The following is a 17,677-nucleotide window of genomic DNA, read 5'->3' as shown; positions in this document are numbered from 1 at the left end:
TCTTTCACAGTTCTGGAGGCCAGGAGTCCAAAGTCAAGGTGTTGACAGGGTTGTTGGCTTTTTCTGGAGGTGCTGAGGGAGACTCTGTTCCATGCCTCTCTCCTAGCTCCTGGTGGTCCCTGGCAATCCTTAGCATTCCTTGGCTCGTACAAGGATCACTCCAGTCTCTGCCTCTGCTTTCACAGCCCCTTTTCTCTTGTCACTTGTACATCTCAAGTCTTCCTCTGCCTTTTTCTTATAAGGGCACTTGCCATTGGATTTAAGCCCCACCTAGATAATCCAGTATGATTTCATCAAGAGATTCTTAACTTAACTGCATCTGCAAAGATCCCATTTCCAAATAAGGTGACATTTCCAGGTTCTGGATGAACGTATCTTTGGGAGGAGGGTGGACACCATTCAACCCATTCCATGGGACCTGTTGTTATCATGGCAAAGGGCAGACACTCCAGGGTAAAACCAAATGTGATGCCTCTTAAAGCCTCCACTTGGGATGGACCCATCATCACTTTCAGCCACATCCCATGGTTCACAGCAAATCCCAGGTCAAGTCCTCCTACTGAGAGCACTGCAACAACACAAGGCAAAGGACATGAGTATTTAATCCCAGTCAAAGAGGAAGTGAATGCTTGGCTACAACAATCCAATCTATTACAAACTACATTATTTTTGAAGTCAAATAATACATGTGGCTTTTAACAAAAAGCAGTCATCATCCACCTCACGCACTCCTGCAGCTAACTGATCCTCCCACTAAGCAATGACTCTCAATGACTCCTTCTCAGTCTCCTTTTCTGGGCTTTAAATGGGGTGTCAGTTTCCGCACCTCTTGTTTTCACTGTTTGCTTCATTTTTTCAGGTAACTTATTCCTGGTTTAAAAATACTATTTATAAACGGATGGATCTCATGGGTATATATCAAGCCTCATCCTCTCCCCTAAACACCAGATTTGTACATCCCATGACCTATCTGTACTTCCACTTGGAAGCCTCTGTTCATCTTAATATGCCTAACATATGTCTAGTGTGATTCCCACCCCTCCTTGAAATTTATAACTCCCTCAGTGGTCCCCATTTCATTAAACAGCACTACCACTCAGTTATTCAGACCATGAAAGGAGATATCCTTGATTTCTCTCTTTTTCTCACATCCCTCATCCAAACCATCCGTGAGTCCTGATGTGTCCAAAGTTCAGTGCTTTCTCAGTCCCCCAACCACAACTCCCCTAGTCCAAGGAAGCACCTCTTGCCTATGAGAAGGCAACAACTCCCTCTTGCTTCTGCCCTTGCAGTCTCTCTGCCTAGTCTGCACAGGGCAGCCAGAGTGACTTTTTTCTGTCTGCTCAACATCTTCCAATGACTTTCCATCTGACTTAGAGCAAAACCCAAAGTCCTTACCGTGGCTATGAGGCTCTGGATGATCTGACCTGCCATTGGTGGTCACTTCTCCCCAGTTACTCTGAAATCTTTCTTATTTCTTTAGTACGCCCCTGCTATGCTTGCAGTTGGGCATGCCCTTCCTTAACATATTCTCACTGCTTGCTCCTTCATTTTATTCACCTCTATATTGAAAAACTTCTTCAAAGAGGACTTCCTGATTTCCTCTCTTCCTCTACACTTTATTTTTCCTGTACAGCACTTTCCACCTCCTGATATTACATATTTATGTATTAGCTAATGCGTTTATCTGTCTCCCTTTATCAAAATGTATTTTGTTCACAATGAATGCCTAGAACATGCCCTGACATGTGGGTGACACTCAGTAACTATTTGTTCAGTGAATGAATGAACTATTGTGGGGGGGAGTTGGTATTTACTTTCATATTCCTAACAATATACTAATTCTACTATTAAAATTTCAATAGTAGACATTTATTATTGATTTTCTGCTAAACAAAATGAAGATTTAGCTCTCTTATCTACCATCATCCATCCTACTAACATGTTCTTGCTTATTCTCCTCTGAAACTAATTACATCATCATTGTTTTGGTGAAATCAATATGCAGTGTTTACATAATTATGACTGTGTAATTTTTTTCTCACAGTTGAACTATATAGTATACAATAACCACTTTTCCTTTCTCATACAAATATTTTATTTTTCCTGAAATTATAATGACCTCACTCTTATATTTACTTATTTCCTATGTACCTATCATAAATGCTTTCCCCAAGAATATGTAACCTATCTACTTGTCTTTTTCTTAAAATATCCTTCCTGGAGTCCTCTGCTCCAACCTCTACTGATTGTTTTCTTGACCAGCTATTGTCCTGGAATTTTCTTTCACCATCATCATGGGACCACTTTCCCCTGTGTCATGGGTTTGCATCCTGTATTTTCTGATCCTTGTCTTCGAAGCTTCTTGGTTTCTAGTTTCGACCCCAACGTTTTTCCCCCTTTGAAGCATATAATCTCAAGAACGTAATAACTTCAGAATGAGATATGTTTTCATTCATTGTACTGGATGCCCAGTGGGCCCTTTGAATCTGGAAACTTTTGCCCTTCAGTTTGAGGAAATTTTAACGTATTATTTCTTTCATAGTGTCATTCCTACAATTTTCTGCAACACTCAGATGTTGGATATTTGATTGATTCTCTAACGTTCTTATCTTTTCTCTCCTTTTTTCCATCTTGTCTTTTTCTTCTACTTTTCTGCACGATTATTCTAAACTTTATCCTCCATTTCTTGAATTGAATTTTTATAAATTTCTGTCATAGTATTTTTCATTTACAACAGTTCTTTCCTGTTCCCTGCAAATACCTTTTTACAGCCCATTTCTCTTGTTTCGTGGCTACAGCATCTTCTCTTATCTCTCTGAGAATGGTAATTATAGTTTTCTTGAAGTTATATGGTAATTATAGTCTTCTTGAAGCTTTTTCTCTGTTTCTCACCCTGCCTCTTTTTCCTCTGAGTTTCTTTTTTCTGTTGTCCTAATCTCTCTTTCAGAGCCTTTCCTTAACTTGATGTTCGTATTTAAGAGTGAGATGCTAAACAGCCAGTTGAAAGTTCCTGTGCACAGTTCACAAAAGGGCCTTGGGTGTTAAGACAGACATTTCCGGAGTTCCTCAGATGTTGTGCCTTTAGATTTTTTTCCGTGAGCATGCCAGTTTCCCTGGAGTGGAATCCCCCAGTTTCCTTTCTGTGGAGTACAAACCTGACTGTGAGAGTCCTGGAGCCCCGCAGAGTGAGGGGTCGGGGCTTAGTGTTCCTTGAGCAGACGTTCATTTCAAAGTCTGTTTTCAGCACATGGCATCTTTTCTGTCCACTGCTTTGCCTGACATTCTGAGGCCAGCCTTTCTCTTCAGAAAATAAACTTCCAGTTTCTGTCTGGTTCAGGGAGGGGTGTGCGTCTGGCTGGTGGGGTGGGGAGAGGAGTATCTGGGTTTCTAACTGTTCCTTACACAGATTTTCAACCAAACCTGTTTTCTGCTCCATCCCTCACCCTCAGAGTTTCCCAGAGCTTCCAAATCCTGAGTTTTTCCTGGTTTTGAGGCTTGAATCGGCTTCTTTCTTGTCCATCGGCCTTCCGCTCTCCAGGGCCAGAGTTCAGTTTCTCATCTCTGGTAAGTCAATTATCAACCATGCATCCATTTTCCGTATTCCAGAATTTGGCTGACATCGAATTATGTTGATTCCTTTCCAGCACTCTTTGCCCTGTACGATTTATTTATGACTTTTTCTTTCTTTATTATTATTTTGATGAGGTTTGGGAAAGAGGCAGAAGTAAATGAAGATTGTGCATTTGATCTGAGGAGTTTAACGGTATCCTCAAAATTTTTCAATCTTTTCGTTTGTACATTTTGTTTTTTATGATTTAAGAATCCTGCCATACTCTATCTTAAAAGTATTCTCCTACAATTTTTCCTAATCATTTTCAAGTTTCGTTTTTCACATAGTCTAGTTTCTTTGGGTGTGGGTAGGAATTCTGAATCTAATTTTATTATTTTCACATAATCAATTGTAATCTTACCATGGATAGAATAGTCCACCATTTTCCCCCTGATCTGTGATGCCTTCACTGTTATTTTTAAAAGTTTCCATAAATGCTTGGGACTGTTTTTAGGCTTTTTACTTTATTCTATTGGTCTATTTGTCTTATGTTAATTAGAATTGCCCAATAAATATATTAGTCCTTTTTTTCAGAACTTTACTTTTCCATATGACTTTTAGGATTGTTTTGTCAAGTTCTACAAAATATATCATTTAGGGATTTTAGCTGGAATAATAAATTCATAGGTTAATTTGAGGAGAGTTTACATCTTTATAGTTTTTAGGTTTGCCATTTATAAAAGTGATATATTTCACCATTTAGGCGGGCCTTTTATGTCCTTAAATCCAGGAAATAAAAATTTTGTAATTTTCTTGCACGTGTTTTGTTACATTTATTCCCAGCTAGTGCACACTTTTGTTAGTAATATGAATAGCATATTTTCCCACTATATTTTAAAATGAAAGATGGCTGGTTACAGGAACTCTGGATTTTTGCATACTGAACTTGATTCCAATTATCTTGCGAAATTCTTTTATTAGTTCTAATATATTTGATGATTCTCTTGAAATTTCTACGTAGATAATCATGTCATAGAAAATAAAGACATTTGTTTTTCTTTCTAATTCCAATAGCTCCTATTTCCTTTTTTCTATTTCTTTGTCTTGGTTAGGACTTCCAGCCCATTTTTTAATTGTAAAAGAGATAATATTCCTTCTTGTCTTTTCATTGATTGTACCGGGAATACTTTTAAATATCATCATTAAGCGTGATGTTTGCTCTATATTTCTGGTAAATGTCTCTCATTATGTTTATAAAGATTCTATTGCTAGTTTTTTAAGAGATTTTTTTTCTAGAAGTGATTACTAATTTTACCAAGTATTATTTTTCATCTATTGAGATGATCTTTCTCTTTTCTTTTTTCTATTTTTTTTAAAACTTTTAAACTGCTAGTAGTGTATAATATGTCAATAGATTTTCAGATTTTGACCATCACAGCATTGGCCTTGTCTTCTTTTTCTTTGCACAGTTAGATTCAATATGCTCATTTTTTCGTCTACGTTTGTAAGTACACTTAGTCTAATTTTCTTTTCTTTTCTTTTTTTTTACTGTTTTTGTTGTCCAATTTTGGTATCAACAGTCTACCAGTCTGATCTGAGTGTTTTATAAACTTGAGTCTCTGGACTTACTTCATTTGAGGAACAGAAGGTTGTGTGGGTTGGTGGTGGGGGCGATGTTCTACTGTCTTTTAAAATGTTTGAAATATCTGTTCAATTCAATAAAGTAGATATTTTAAGCTGGAAGAATGTATATTTTCCATGGAACTCAATGAAGGGATTTTAATTTTGAATGAAAAAAGTATGGCCTGCTTTTACTTTCCCAAATTGACACACTAGCAAAATAAAACTGTTACTACTGATCTACATGATCGCAAATACTCAGTTGGAACTGAAAAAATACAGTGAATCATCCAGATGTTTCCAAATGTCTTTTTAGATTTGTTATGGTTTGATCAGGTAGATATATCCTACGCTAGGCAAGCTGTTCTTTATCTGGGATGATCCAAGTGGGAAATAAATTCCAGAGAAATTTCCTATATAAATCCTGTGTTTTTAGTGTCATTTACAAATGACTTTCTGGAAAAAGTGAATACTATTCAAGTAAAGTTTCCCGTGGCAGAGATTGGCAACATATATCTCTTTTCTCTCTTTTTATTCCCTTTCATTTCTTTTTTATTCCTGCTTATTTTTAAAAAAGTAAAAGTTAAAAAAAAATGAAAAAAGAATTTTTCTGTATCATGGTGTATATTACATGCAGTTTGTTAAATTATTCTTCCAACTATAGAGTTCCTGTACAATAAGTCTATTTTCAAATACACAAAATAGGCTGAATGATTGCTCATCCACAAAACCCCGTATTCAGAATTTATCTAGGGAAACATATGTCTCTTTTCTAAAGACATAATCCAAAAATATTTAGCCATTTATCTCCTAAAAACCATGCAAAATGCATGTCCTTTCCATGTTTCCTGCTGATAATATTTTCCCCATTCATAGCACAACTTTTCTTTCCTCTGGAAAGCTGGTACTTATTTTATTCATCAATGGCAAATTATGCCCTGATGCTGCTCAACCAAAGGGTATTACTCAAACAAGCAGGGAGAATGCTGCTTAGGATGTAATCAGCAGTGGCCATGGAAAGCAGCACATTAAAACAGGCCTCTTTGAGTTACGGTCCATGCTGCCTAGAGATCACAGGCGCCAAACATCTCTGGACACAGGTCATATCTTCACACAGATTTCACCAGCTGAGTTGTTTTCAGAACTCACTGATGTCTGCCCTACAATGTCTTCAAGCTCAGCAGTTTACCGGACTGCGAAGTGTTATTCTATCCTTACAACCTGTCCCCAGCAGCCCAAATGGGTTGTGTTCCCAAAGTTTATTTCCAAATCATTTATTTGGGATCAGAAAACATTTTCCCATAGGAACAATTTTATAAACAGTGGTGTTCCACACATGCCTGGTTGAACCACAGCGTACTTGAAATGTAGCATTGACTGTTCTATACCCACAAGCCATTATTTATTCTGCTTCCCTGGGAAAGTGCATTCTGAGTTTTAACTTGGGATGCCTGAAGCTCACCTCTCCCTCTGCCTGGCAGCCTTTGCTGTAGCTTTTTTTAGTCTGTGCTGCAGTAGCAGTTGGGAAGAGGGGACAGAGTAGCCTTTCCCCCAAAAAGATGAGTGTGGGTTGATATAGATGTCTCTGGGTAACTTGTTAGTGCTTCAGGGCTGAGGAAGGAAGCCACCATAGGGATCAATCACTTCCCAAGCCTTCTGAGTGAGGCACAAAGGGCAGGGACTTTTTCCTAAGTAGAGATCATTTCTAATTTGGATCTTCATGAATAGGGAAAGGCTTATACGGCAAAACCTAAGATTTTTGAAGACCATGCTTCTGGACTTGTAATTAGCCAGGGAAAATATTTTAACTCCTCTTAGCCAGTGATGAAACAGTCTCCAAACACAGAGCAATAGTGAATGAGGTAGAGCACCTAGAGCACCTAGACCCAGGCCTGACAAACAGGAAGTGCTCATAGTCTCTTGCTGTTGAATTAAGCACTGATCGACTAATTGAGTGAATTCTATATTGAGAAGTATAAGACCCCAGAGTATATATACACACGGGCTAGTTAATTTCATTGCAATTCAGCATCTCCTAATTCTGACCCTCTCATAGCACACATCCCACCCAAGGAAGAGTTGGTTGGAGTCCTTTCAAGAAGTCACTATAGCATCAGTGTCATCTCTGTGGGCATATGCATCCGTCTACACCAGCTCCAAAGCAGGTGCTGGGTTCCTTCATACCCCCTCTGTTGCGTTTAGTTTCTAGCAATATCTCTCTGTTGCCAAATCTGAATAAACAAAGAGGAGGGGGAGGGAGAGAGAAAGGTGATTTGGAAAACCAATGAGGATAGCCAAGCCCATAGGATCCTGCCTAGCTGAGTTTCTGGCAGCACACTTGTTCTGGCAAACATTACCTACTAAAAAAGACCTAAGTTTTTTTTTATTAGTTGTTTTTATAACACACGTAGACATATTTTAGGAGGCTGTGCCTCTTTCAGGTTGAAATCTAGCCTGTACATCAGACCTGAGTCCTAGCCATTTCAGGCTTTACAATTACATACACAATTTAACTTCATTTTGTATGTACAACTACTTTTAAAAGAAATACGCTATCAAGGATCCCTCAATTAAAAAGCCTTCCCCACCTCCACCCCAGTAAACTTACGGACTGTTAAGTTTCATGGACCGTGCTTTCTTTTTTAAAGTTCCATTTGTGTTCTACAAGACAGCCTCTTTCTCCAAGATTAACATTTCTTATGATTGTTCCTGACAATGGATTCACTTCCAGAGGCCCTGCTAAGGATAACCAAAAAAGGGCATGTAGCAGGCTGGTTTTGGCAGCCAGCACGCAGCTTCAGAGCTTTTTAGGTCTTGGTTTTTCTGATGAGTGATTTCCTGAGCATGCCTAGGGAATGACAGGCATCTCCACAGGCAGGCTGCATCCACCTCGGCTGGGGTGTCGTCATTGGCTGCCTATTAGAAAAACTACAGGACAATGCATACCACCGATGCCGACTGTAAACATAGGGGATATGTGTTCACTTAGCATGGACTTCTGGGAGGGGCTAAGGAAGGGCGGTCTGGAGTTTTATTGAATAGAGCAGTGTGTATTAGGCTGCCTGCCTGCCTGCACTCTTGCTGTGCTTCTGCTTAAAGAAATCAGTCCTTGCTTTCTGACTTAGTCCCTGGGAAGAAGTTTCAGCCTGAGAGGTAAGGCACAGAGGGCTTTCTTATAATCTCCTCCAGAGAGTATGGGGACTTTCTCCGGGTTTCAGTCAACATTCCTGGCCAAGGTAGCTGGAGATGCAAGATTGTAAACGCCAGTAAACCATGCAAATTCTCAGAGCCAGACCGGGCTTTGCTGCCCTGCAGATGTTCCCGGAAGACAAACAGGATGAGATCTCAAGTTTTGTTCTTAGAGTTGGGACGAGAGGAGCGATTATATAGAGACGTATATTCAGGGACCACTGGCAACTTTGATAAGATAGCCTTTTGTTCAGGAGTGTCATGGGGGTTATACCTGATAGCCGTAGGTCAGTGTCAGTAGCCGTTCTGTGCCTGTCTGCTCACACCAGAAGTCTCTCCTGCATCTTTTATTATCAGAGATTTAAAGAGGTTCTGCTTTAAAAAGAACAATAACTTTTTAGGTTGATGAGAAACCAAAAAGTGATAATTTGTAACCAAAGTCATTTACATTTTATTCTGCTACCAGTGTTTAAGACTAAACTTCTAGAGCTGCAAGGAAATCAGGTCAGAGCGGGGAAGAGCACTGGCATTTAGCACCGGCTGGGTTAATGTAACTGATCTGATATTTGCTGAGACAGAAGATGCCTCCCATGATCTGTTTCCTATAAAACCTAATAATGAGAGAATGCATGTGCTAGAGGGTGTGTTTTTAGAAATCGCATTTAACATCCGACCAAACTATTTCTTAAGAAATCTTATTTTCTGTTTGAAAGCATGCCTGAGTGTCACTAGAGAATTTGAAAAAGGTGTAGGTTGCAAGTGTGTTCTGAAAAGGGAGGAAACAGCCTTTCATTTCAAGATAGTCCGACATATTGGGGCATCTTAAACAGTAGTACAGGCAGCTAGTTGGTAGTAGCCTGGAATTCCTTTTAGAGAGAGCTGATTGTACAGGGTGGGGGAATTTTAGTGCTGTAGCAATGAAATGCATGGTCAAAAAAATGGGTGAGAACAAAGTACTTGGTATTCATGGATCCCTTCGATTAATAGGGCTATGCAGATGGACTTGTAAACTGAAATAGTAAAATCCTTCTAATGTGTTTGGCAAAACCAGACATGGATGTCTAGAACTTAAGTGAAGACTAGGTGGTATGTAGCAAGAAGGGCAAATCTGATCTTTTTAAAAAAATAAACCTGGATGTTAAAGGTTTCCAGCTCCAAATGATTGCCTCAGTTTGATTTTATTCCATGGATAGAGGTGGTTTTGTGTTGCGATTCATTAATCTTCTCTCTCTGTATTTAAAAGTTTGGGGATAATTTTCTTGAGAATGCCTCCCTCTCCTTCTAGAAGTGATATATGAGTACAAAATTCCCTGTGAATTTCTTTTCCTGGAACAGTTCTGAGTAAGTGTGAAAGAAAGGCTGCAGGCAAAAGCTATAGTTTGATTATTGTCCTTCCCTCGAAGAGATCAAGTTCCAGACCATTTTCACAGTGTTTTTAATGTCAATCAAAATATGGAGAGCAATTTCTTTTTCAACTGTTCTCTAAGCCGTGTTGGGAATGCAATTTGGAAGGAAATCTATAATCTTGGGATTTGAGGATAAATTCCGTTTTGAAACCAACATCTCCGAATCCCTGAGAGTTCAAACTTTGCTACCACCGCTCTCTCCCGGCCTCCTCGTGTGGTCTCTCACCCCCAACAACCAGAAAAACACATTTTTTTGAAATAATGCTTTAAGCGTTCTGCGCTACATAGTGACGGAACAGGGGGATTTGGATATTTTACTTTACGTAGGACTTTAGGCCACTCTTTGTGCTACTTTCCTCTTGTTGAATATTAGCTAGGACACATCTCCCCAAATAGGGAGGTAAACGGAGCACAGTGAAACCACAGTGCAAAAATTTTCATTTTATTAAAATCATTCAATAAAGAGAAGTACAATGGCAAAAGGCTGGAATAAAAAATCACTAATAAAAAGTTGATCTTAGCACACACAAGGAATGTACTATGAATTGATCCACAGGTAACAGGCTGGGTTGTTTCCATTGTTCAAAACCAGTAGAATGCACAATTTAAATAATTAGGATCAAAAGATTGCTTTAAATAAATACACAATTCTTACATTAAAGTTAAGAGAAGGTTCAAACTGAAGTTTAAAGGATTTAAGCGAGATACGTATAAGTATGCCCTGACAGTGAGGCTATTAGCAATTCTAATTGGCTCCTGTGATTGGCCTGAGGATCTCCGGCTCTGGGGCAGATGGTATAGGGTGGTCCTGTGCTCAGCCATGGAAAGTTCCAGAGTCCAGCCTACATATTTTCTGTTCTGATAAGTAAAATGTACCTTAGGAGGCCTTTTCTTAGAAACACATGCAGTTGTCTCCATTTGTCATTTTCGTGGTAGGATGGTTACTAGTTAGTCATTCTTCAGCAAGACAAAAAAGTGACTTAGACATGGGCATGAGGAGGGAGTAGCTGGTTGCCCACCTGCCTGCAGTCTATCACATGTCTCAGAAACGCGGTAGGGTGAGGCCCCGGTGGGAGACAGGGGAAAATGCTGACGAAGTGGTATGCAAATAGCATGGTAGGACTAAGGAGGAGGTTAGAAAGATGCTGCCAAAGAATTTTCAGACTTTAAAAAAGAGTTTTTTGGGTAGATTCTCTCAAAGCCCCAAAATAGAACTATTTGCTCCTTACTGAAAGTCCTTCATCCATCAAGTTAATCAAAGTTTATTATTGGAGAGAGGCTTATAGGTTCTGAGTAGTTGGTTAATTTAAAGAGATACTTGTAGCTCTGGCTCCACTCAGGAGAGGTCAGTCCCAGTACTGGTTCCCCTATATAAAAAGCCCAGACGTTTGAGGGGAGTCATCAACTCTTTGACCTCATCTGTAGAATGGGCATTCTAATGTTTCTCGCACCTCCCACAGTGGTTAAGATGTGTAAATGGGATGGAGCTGTTCGCCCCCTCTTCTCTATAGGCTGTATACTCCACTGCCTGCAGTTTGAGTCCTCTGGACATTATGCTCATTTTGGCTGGTATTGGCTGGTATCTCCACTTCTTATCTATTTTCCCGAATTATCTGCTCCTTCCTTCCTCATATTTGAGGACCCTTGAGTGACACCTTCTAGATCCTACTTCTTTCTAAAACCCTGAACCCAGAGTTAGGGAATACTGGTCCACCCCAGTGTTGTCTAAATTTTGGCTTTGGTAATCCGAGACCAGGAGGACACAGGTATCAGGGGGCCAATAAGATGGGTTGTCAATGGTGTAAGGCCATATCCAGGAACCTGAAGATCTAGTTGAATGGAAGACCAATGACAAGGTGCTGACAACAGAAAGGCCTTAGTAAATGAGGCAGCTTCTCTGCCTCCAGCCAAAAGCATGGAACTAATCCCAGCATGTCAAGCCTGGGCCTTGTAAGGAGGCTGAGGTAATCAGGAGCACCTGGCTGTGGTTCCTGTTGGTATTGAGACCAGACTGCTCCCTGGATCTGCCTTCTCGTCTCTGTTTGCCTCAGTCTTTAGTACCCCCAACTGGGTCCCCTGTAATTGACCCTGGGTGGCATCCCTAACTTCCCTCCCCCAAGCCTCCGCCTCTACCAGATTCTCTAATTCTTCCACCCCCAGTCCAAACAGGGGGTTTTCCTGATCCAACACTGACAACTTGCAGTGGCCTGGCTCTAGGAGGAAGTCCAGACAAAAGCAGAAGGGTCAAGCCCAGATATGTTCGAGGCAGGGAAACGCGTCATCATGTTTTTAGGCCAAGGGAGAAAGGTTAGAGCGGACAGAGGAGATGGTAGAACCATTTCTGTGGTAAAGAGCCACTCTGCTTCTCACCCCCAACTCACAGCTGGCTGGTGGTGGGTGAGTGCTGTGAGCGGAGGGGAGAAGGAAAGGGTGACCGCGGGCTGTGAGGCAGAGGTGACGGGGCTGCCCGGTCAGCTGTTCTTCCCTGTGTTGTTGTTGTTTTTCTCCTGGACATCTTCGAGAACCTGATAAAAACTCTAACCCCTCAAGGTCCTTTGCGAACCCACCTTTCTGACCGACCTGTGAGAAACCCTTGAGTGGGGGGGGGCGGGGGGGGCGGTTGGGGGCGGGGGGGAGGCGGTCGGGGGTGGGGAGTGAGGTAAAGTCTTGATCCCCAGTGGAGACAAGGGTAGATGGGACCAAAACATGACCAAAACAATCTTGTTTCCCAGATTCTTTGGAAGGAAGACAGGAAGGTGTAAATACACACAAATATAGAAGGAGATTACCTCATATGGCCTCCATTTCAAAGAAAACGAGATCATCTCTAGAGAAGCAGTTTTCTGTGGGGAGCTTAGGGACTGGAGAATTCAGGAATGGCTGCTGTTAAGTGTATGCTAAGAGCTTAATTACAGGATTGCTAAACAGCAGTGAGGGAATGGCTGAAGGAAAATGAATATTTGGGGGAATATTTTAGGTGAATAGGGTGTTCTTATTAAGCACTCATTTTAGTATACGGCTTTCCTTTTAAAAAATTTATATGTACCAACGATGGCTAACTTGATGATAAATTACTTTTTAATCATTTCCTGAGGCTTCTATCATTGTTTTGTGAATACGTGGATGAAAGCACTTGACTGTAAGGAAGTCATCTCACTTAGAGAAAGACATAGTAAGTAGGAACGTGTCATTAGTTCCTTTTACACCCACATGTAACATTCCCTCTCCCTTGTCTCAAGCTGGGGAACTAGGCAGATTTCACCTGAGTGCTAAAGAGGGGCAGGACCAGAGCAAGCCCGGAACCCCCAGCCAGGGACCCAAGGGCCAGAAATATCAAGGACTTTAGTTCCACTGGTGTCAGGAGGGTCTAAGCCAGAATGGACATAAAATACACCCATGGGCTAACATGTGAATCATAGCCAGGTAAGAAAAAGAGAAACAGCAAAAACCAGAAGTCAGGAGGTTAAAGACCAAGAGCTTGCTTAGCAAGGTAGTGTACAGACAGGTACGGTGACATGTGTGAGAGCTCTTGACACTGGGTTCGGAACAAAGAGACCCTTATATTAATAAGCTTCAGTAGCTTGAGTAATGGCGCAGAACTATAAGATACATGTGGAATAATAAAGGGATGGAATCACAAGGAAATCCAAGAATAGAAGCCAAGATAGGACCAAAGTCCAAAGAGAATGGGGCTGGAATCAAGGTGGGTCAAACAATCTCAGCAGAGGTCTATGTGCTGCCATTAATGTAACTCAGCTGCAGCACATGTGGCTGCTGCTTTTTGTCGTTCTGCAGACTGGAAAATTCCTTCTGTGCTTCCTGGTTAAATTCTGAGAGAGGAAATCTGATTGGTTCAGCTAGTAACTATTGTCTTTGGCAAATCCCTTAGCGGAGGGAACATCAAGGGTTACTGGCATGCCTGTGGATGAATTACCAGTGTGTCTGGCTGCAGTAGTCACCCCTGGGGGAAAAAAAGCCCAGTGGGCAATTTTAGTTAGAAGAGAAAGTTAGGCATGGAAAGCAAATTAGCTGAAATATCCAACAGCTATCAATGAATATCATTTGAATTTTTATGTGACTGAATTCCTAGAGAGGCAAACACCCAATGTCAGGGTCATACAGTTCCTGATTATCACTTTGGCATGGCCTGATGAGCCGATCTTGAAGGAGTTGGCCTGGAAGCTTGTACCACCGATAATTGAAAAGATAAGAATTATCCATTTTAGAAAGATTCTAAAGAAAAACACTTGAGTATTTTCATATGAGTCATAGGTGTGATATGGCTTCCCACAAAGTAAGGCAATCTTTAAAATTAAATATGTAATGACTTAATAATGTTAATAAATGAAAAGAACTACATCTCAATGTAAATCACAGTACTTAATAAGTTTAATGCACAAAAGCTAGTATACTCTCAATCAAGGACATTTCAGTTCTCGGCAATGTTTGCAATGTAATTTTCAGTCACTGAACGCATGTCTCAATGTCTATCAAGGGGAGTGAGAGAAGTTCTGGGCTGTTCTTCAGGGAAATATTGACAAATATGCAAACAGGGGTGAGCGTCAAAGGCCAGAGGTGGTCAAGACAACAGAATATGAGGAACAGATAAGGGATCTGGAGCTGTTTATCCCAAAGGAAAGAAAATGTAGGGGCCACATGGATGTCTTTCAAACATTTGAAGAACTTTTACGTAGAGAGGGGAGAAGGCATTTGTGTTTCTCAAGACAGCAAAACTGAATACATAAGATTCATAGATTTTTTAAAGCTGTGCAGGGCCTTAGGAGTCATTTAGCCCAGGGAGTGCCAATAATTTTTCCTCTGTTTGCCAGCTTTAAACAGTTGGTAGTGACCATCTGGAATACTGTGTTGAGAAGGATTCTGAGACTGAGTTTAAACTCTCTGTGGGCAAAAAACCGCTGTCATTGATAGTGATGTCTGTTGTGGAAGAAAAGGGCCATTGCTACTCAAGTATCTTGTATTTCATGTGATTGATATGGTCTGTAGGTTCCTAACCTCTGCACCTTGGACCCCTGGGAGGCCACTAAATTATTGCAATAGGTAAACAAGTCCATATATGCAGCAAATGATTTTGACAAACTGAGTAAACAACGTGTGCTACTATTTTTCTAATTATATAGATGCATTATGATGACACAAATGTCAATTTATTTTAAATAGTTATTGAATTCATAGTAGCTTTTGGTATTGTATTTTCTCAATCAGTGGACCTAAAACATGTAATTATATTGTGTGTGGGAAGTTTGGGGCAAGAAATCTGGGATCTTGAGAAGAAACTCTGAAAAAGAAAATGAACCAGTAATCTATTTTTCATTTTCCAGATGAGAAACTAAAGCTTAGCCACACCGAGTAAAATTATACACGTATTTGTAGGTTTCTTTGATTCATGTCAGTAAGATTCGTAAAAAACATTTATTTTTTTCATTAATATATACCAAGTGTCTGGCACATCACAGAAGCCCAGTAAATATCTGTTGAATGAAAGAACAAACCAAGTGACTTGACCAAGGTCCCCCAGTTAATTAGTGGCAAAGGTGGTTCCAGCACACACATCTCCCGAGCCCCACACTGTTAACCTCTCAGGACACCAGGCTGCTTCTCCTGATAGCACGAATGTGCCATTTTAACAGCTTACGGATTTGGATTGTACAACGCAGCCTGATTTGCCTATAATCCAGGAGATCTTAACCGGCGTCTTAATTGGAGTCAACTGTAGGGTTTTCTGAAAACATACATCCCTGAGACCCATCCACTGGGGTCCAGTTTGTGAAGACTCCCTGATGATTCTGCTAAAACACTCTGCCTGAGAAACAGTTCTGCACATCTATGCTTAAAATAACTTAGAGTAGATGCATGGAGTCACTTATTCCTCAGAAGCCTACTTGTTTAGTTTCAAATAATTTCTTTGTAAAAGTTACAGCTGTCTATTCCAAATAATCAGTTTTGATGAAGAGTCCCTCCAGAAGCGCTAGAATATTTATCTGAAAATTCCTCCAGCTTCCAGTACTCTGGGTTTGGCTGCAGAGTTATCAACCCGGCAAGGTCAAGCTTTCTGATGAGATTTCCAGTGTTTCCTTTTGTAAAGCATTGAAAATGTGGCAAGAATAAAATTTCTCATGGTATTTCCACTTCCTGTTCCAGCCACCATTACTAAGTGAAATTTAGGCTTCGGGGGAGGGGTAACTTGAGGAAAAATTGTCTCTTTAAGTATTCCTGTCCTTAGGATGTTTTGAAGATTGGTTACTTTTGATATTTAACTTACCAAGAAAAAACAGAAAATGTTTTTCTGTCTTCTCCACTTTGTGGTAAGGAATGTACAAATCCTTAGTGGGAATAGGGGAGAAGCTTCCTCCACTCCCGCCGTCCATCTCCTCTGAGGCTGGGGCCTTAGGTGCTTCCCTGGGTGGCCCTTTCAGAAGCCTGTGAGCCCTAAGAGACAAGAGGCCTCAGGTTCATGGAAAGGGGGAATAATTTACTTTTGCAGGACAGAAAATCCATCTCTAGGGTCTTCCTTTACTCAACAGTCAGGAGTTAATCCTCTGTATTGCGCACAACAATCTACCATATTCAGAGCACCGAGTACATAAATTATATTCACTAAGGATTGTAGGGCTAAAACTATCTCTGCATGAGCAAACTGGTCCAATAAGAATGCCAGAATTGTTGCTATATTTGTACCGACGGTATTTGGTTTACAGAGCAGCGCTTCCACTGTGTACGGGAAAGCAGAGCTTGCTGGAAAAGAGCAGCTAAAAAGGAGTTAGATTAGGACCCGCATCTGCGTAATGACGCGACAGTGACTCAGTCTCCTTTTCCCCTGAACTGTCTCCCTCTCCATGCTCCCTAAACAGTGGTGTGTGGAGCCAGCTCATGCAAGCTCCCAAAAGCCAACTGTTAAATTTTTAAGATTTTGAGAACTAGTTGTTATGCACTGTCATCATTAAAAATTAAATTATATAGACTTTGGGTTAAATACATTGTATCGAAACCATGGTAATAAATACTCAAAACTCATCCCTTCCTAATTATTTTACATTTTACTATTATCTGTGCTCTCAAGGTTAGTTACATCTATTGTGTCCATATAATGGAAATACTACCAAATGCTGTGCAAGAGAACTTCTTCTCCCAGTTCTTCATTCACGGATGTCATGTTGGGAGCTTGAGATCAACCACGATGGAAGTATTTACACCCTGGAAATTAGCAAATACTACAAATCAGACTCTCCTCACCTGCCAACCCCCAAGGCTTGTTATCAAACATTTACTAGCACAGCACTGACCCTAAGGTATCAAGTCAGTAAAATTAGCCTCTACCCTGAAGAGCCAATCAGGATACCTTTGTTGTTTAGTTACATGCATATTCATAACGTATGCTTACGACTGCCTGTTTATTTCTTCACTCGTTTATTATTTCCTATGCTCCTAGAACATAAGCACCATGAAATCAGAGACTTTGTCTGTGTTTTTCAGGTGCTGTGACTTGAGCCTAAAAAAGTGCCTTGACCCACATATAGTGGGTGCTTCATATGTGAGCTAAATGAGTAAAGGAATAAATGTCCATAATTTCTTCTTGATAAGAAAGCTGAAGCCAATATTCATGTTTGAATTCACTGACTCCTCTCTAATTGTATCAGTACTGAGTGCTTACAGCAGCGCCTGACACAGGCCAAGTAGCGAATCCAATAAATAATCTTCATAACAATCAGATTTACAGATGAGGAAACTGAGTTACAGTCAGGCTAAGTAACACATCTAACGTCTCACAGCTAGTAAGTGGCAGAGTCAGGATTCAAACCTAGATGATCTGGCTCCCTAGTCCACTCGACCACCACACCGTGCTGCCTAATTGCTCCATCTGATTTTGTGCGAGGCTCTGGGGATGTGACTT

The 17,677-nt window shown here is 40.6% G+C and overlaps 1 protein-coding gene across 4 annotated transcripts in view; it reads left to right on the top strand.

Annotated features, from left to right (window-relative positions):
* The first annotated feature begins 3,390 nt into the window (after nucleotides 1-3,390).
* The window catches only part of CALD1 (caldesmon 1), a 186,428-nt gene continuing 172,141 nt past the window's right edge, over nucleotides 3,391-17,677 (top strand). For 2 of the 4 annotated variants that reach the window (XM_060305275.2, XM_060305274.2), the window contains exon 1: nucleotides 3,391-3,567. The gene's annotated coding sequence lies outside the window, so the exon portion shown is untranslated. Of the gene's footprint in view, nucleotides 3,568-8,173; nucleotides 8,327-17,677 lie in introns of those variants that run through there. The other 2 variants (XM_060305273.2, XM_030853891.3) reach the window with 2 other exon arrangements.

The sequence above is a fragment of the Globicephala melas genome, chromosome 9 (assembly GCF_963455315.2).
Source record: "Globicephala melas chromosome 9, mGloMel1.2, whole genome shotgun sequence".
NCBI classification, from domain to species: domain Eukaryota; kingdom Metazoa; phylum Chordata; class Mammalia; order Artiodactyla; family Delphinidae; genus Globicephala; species Globicephala melas.
This window is presented reverse-complemented; position numbering and strand designations above follow the sequence as displayed.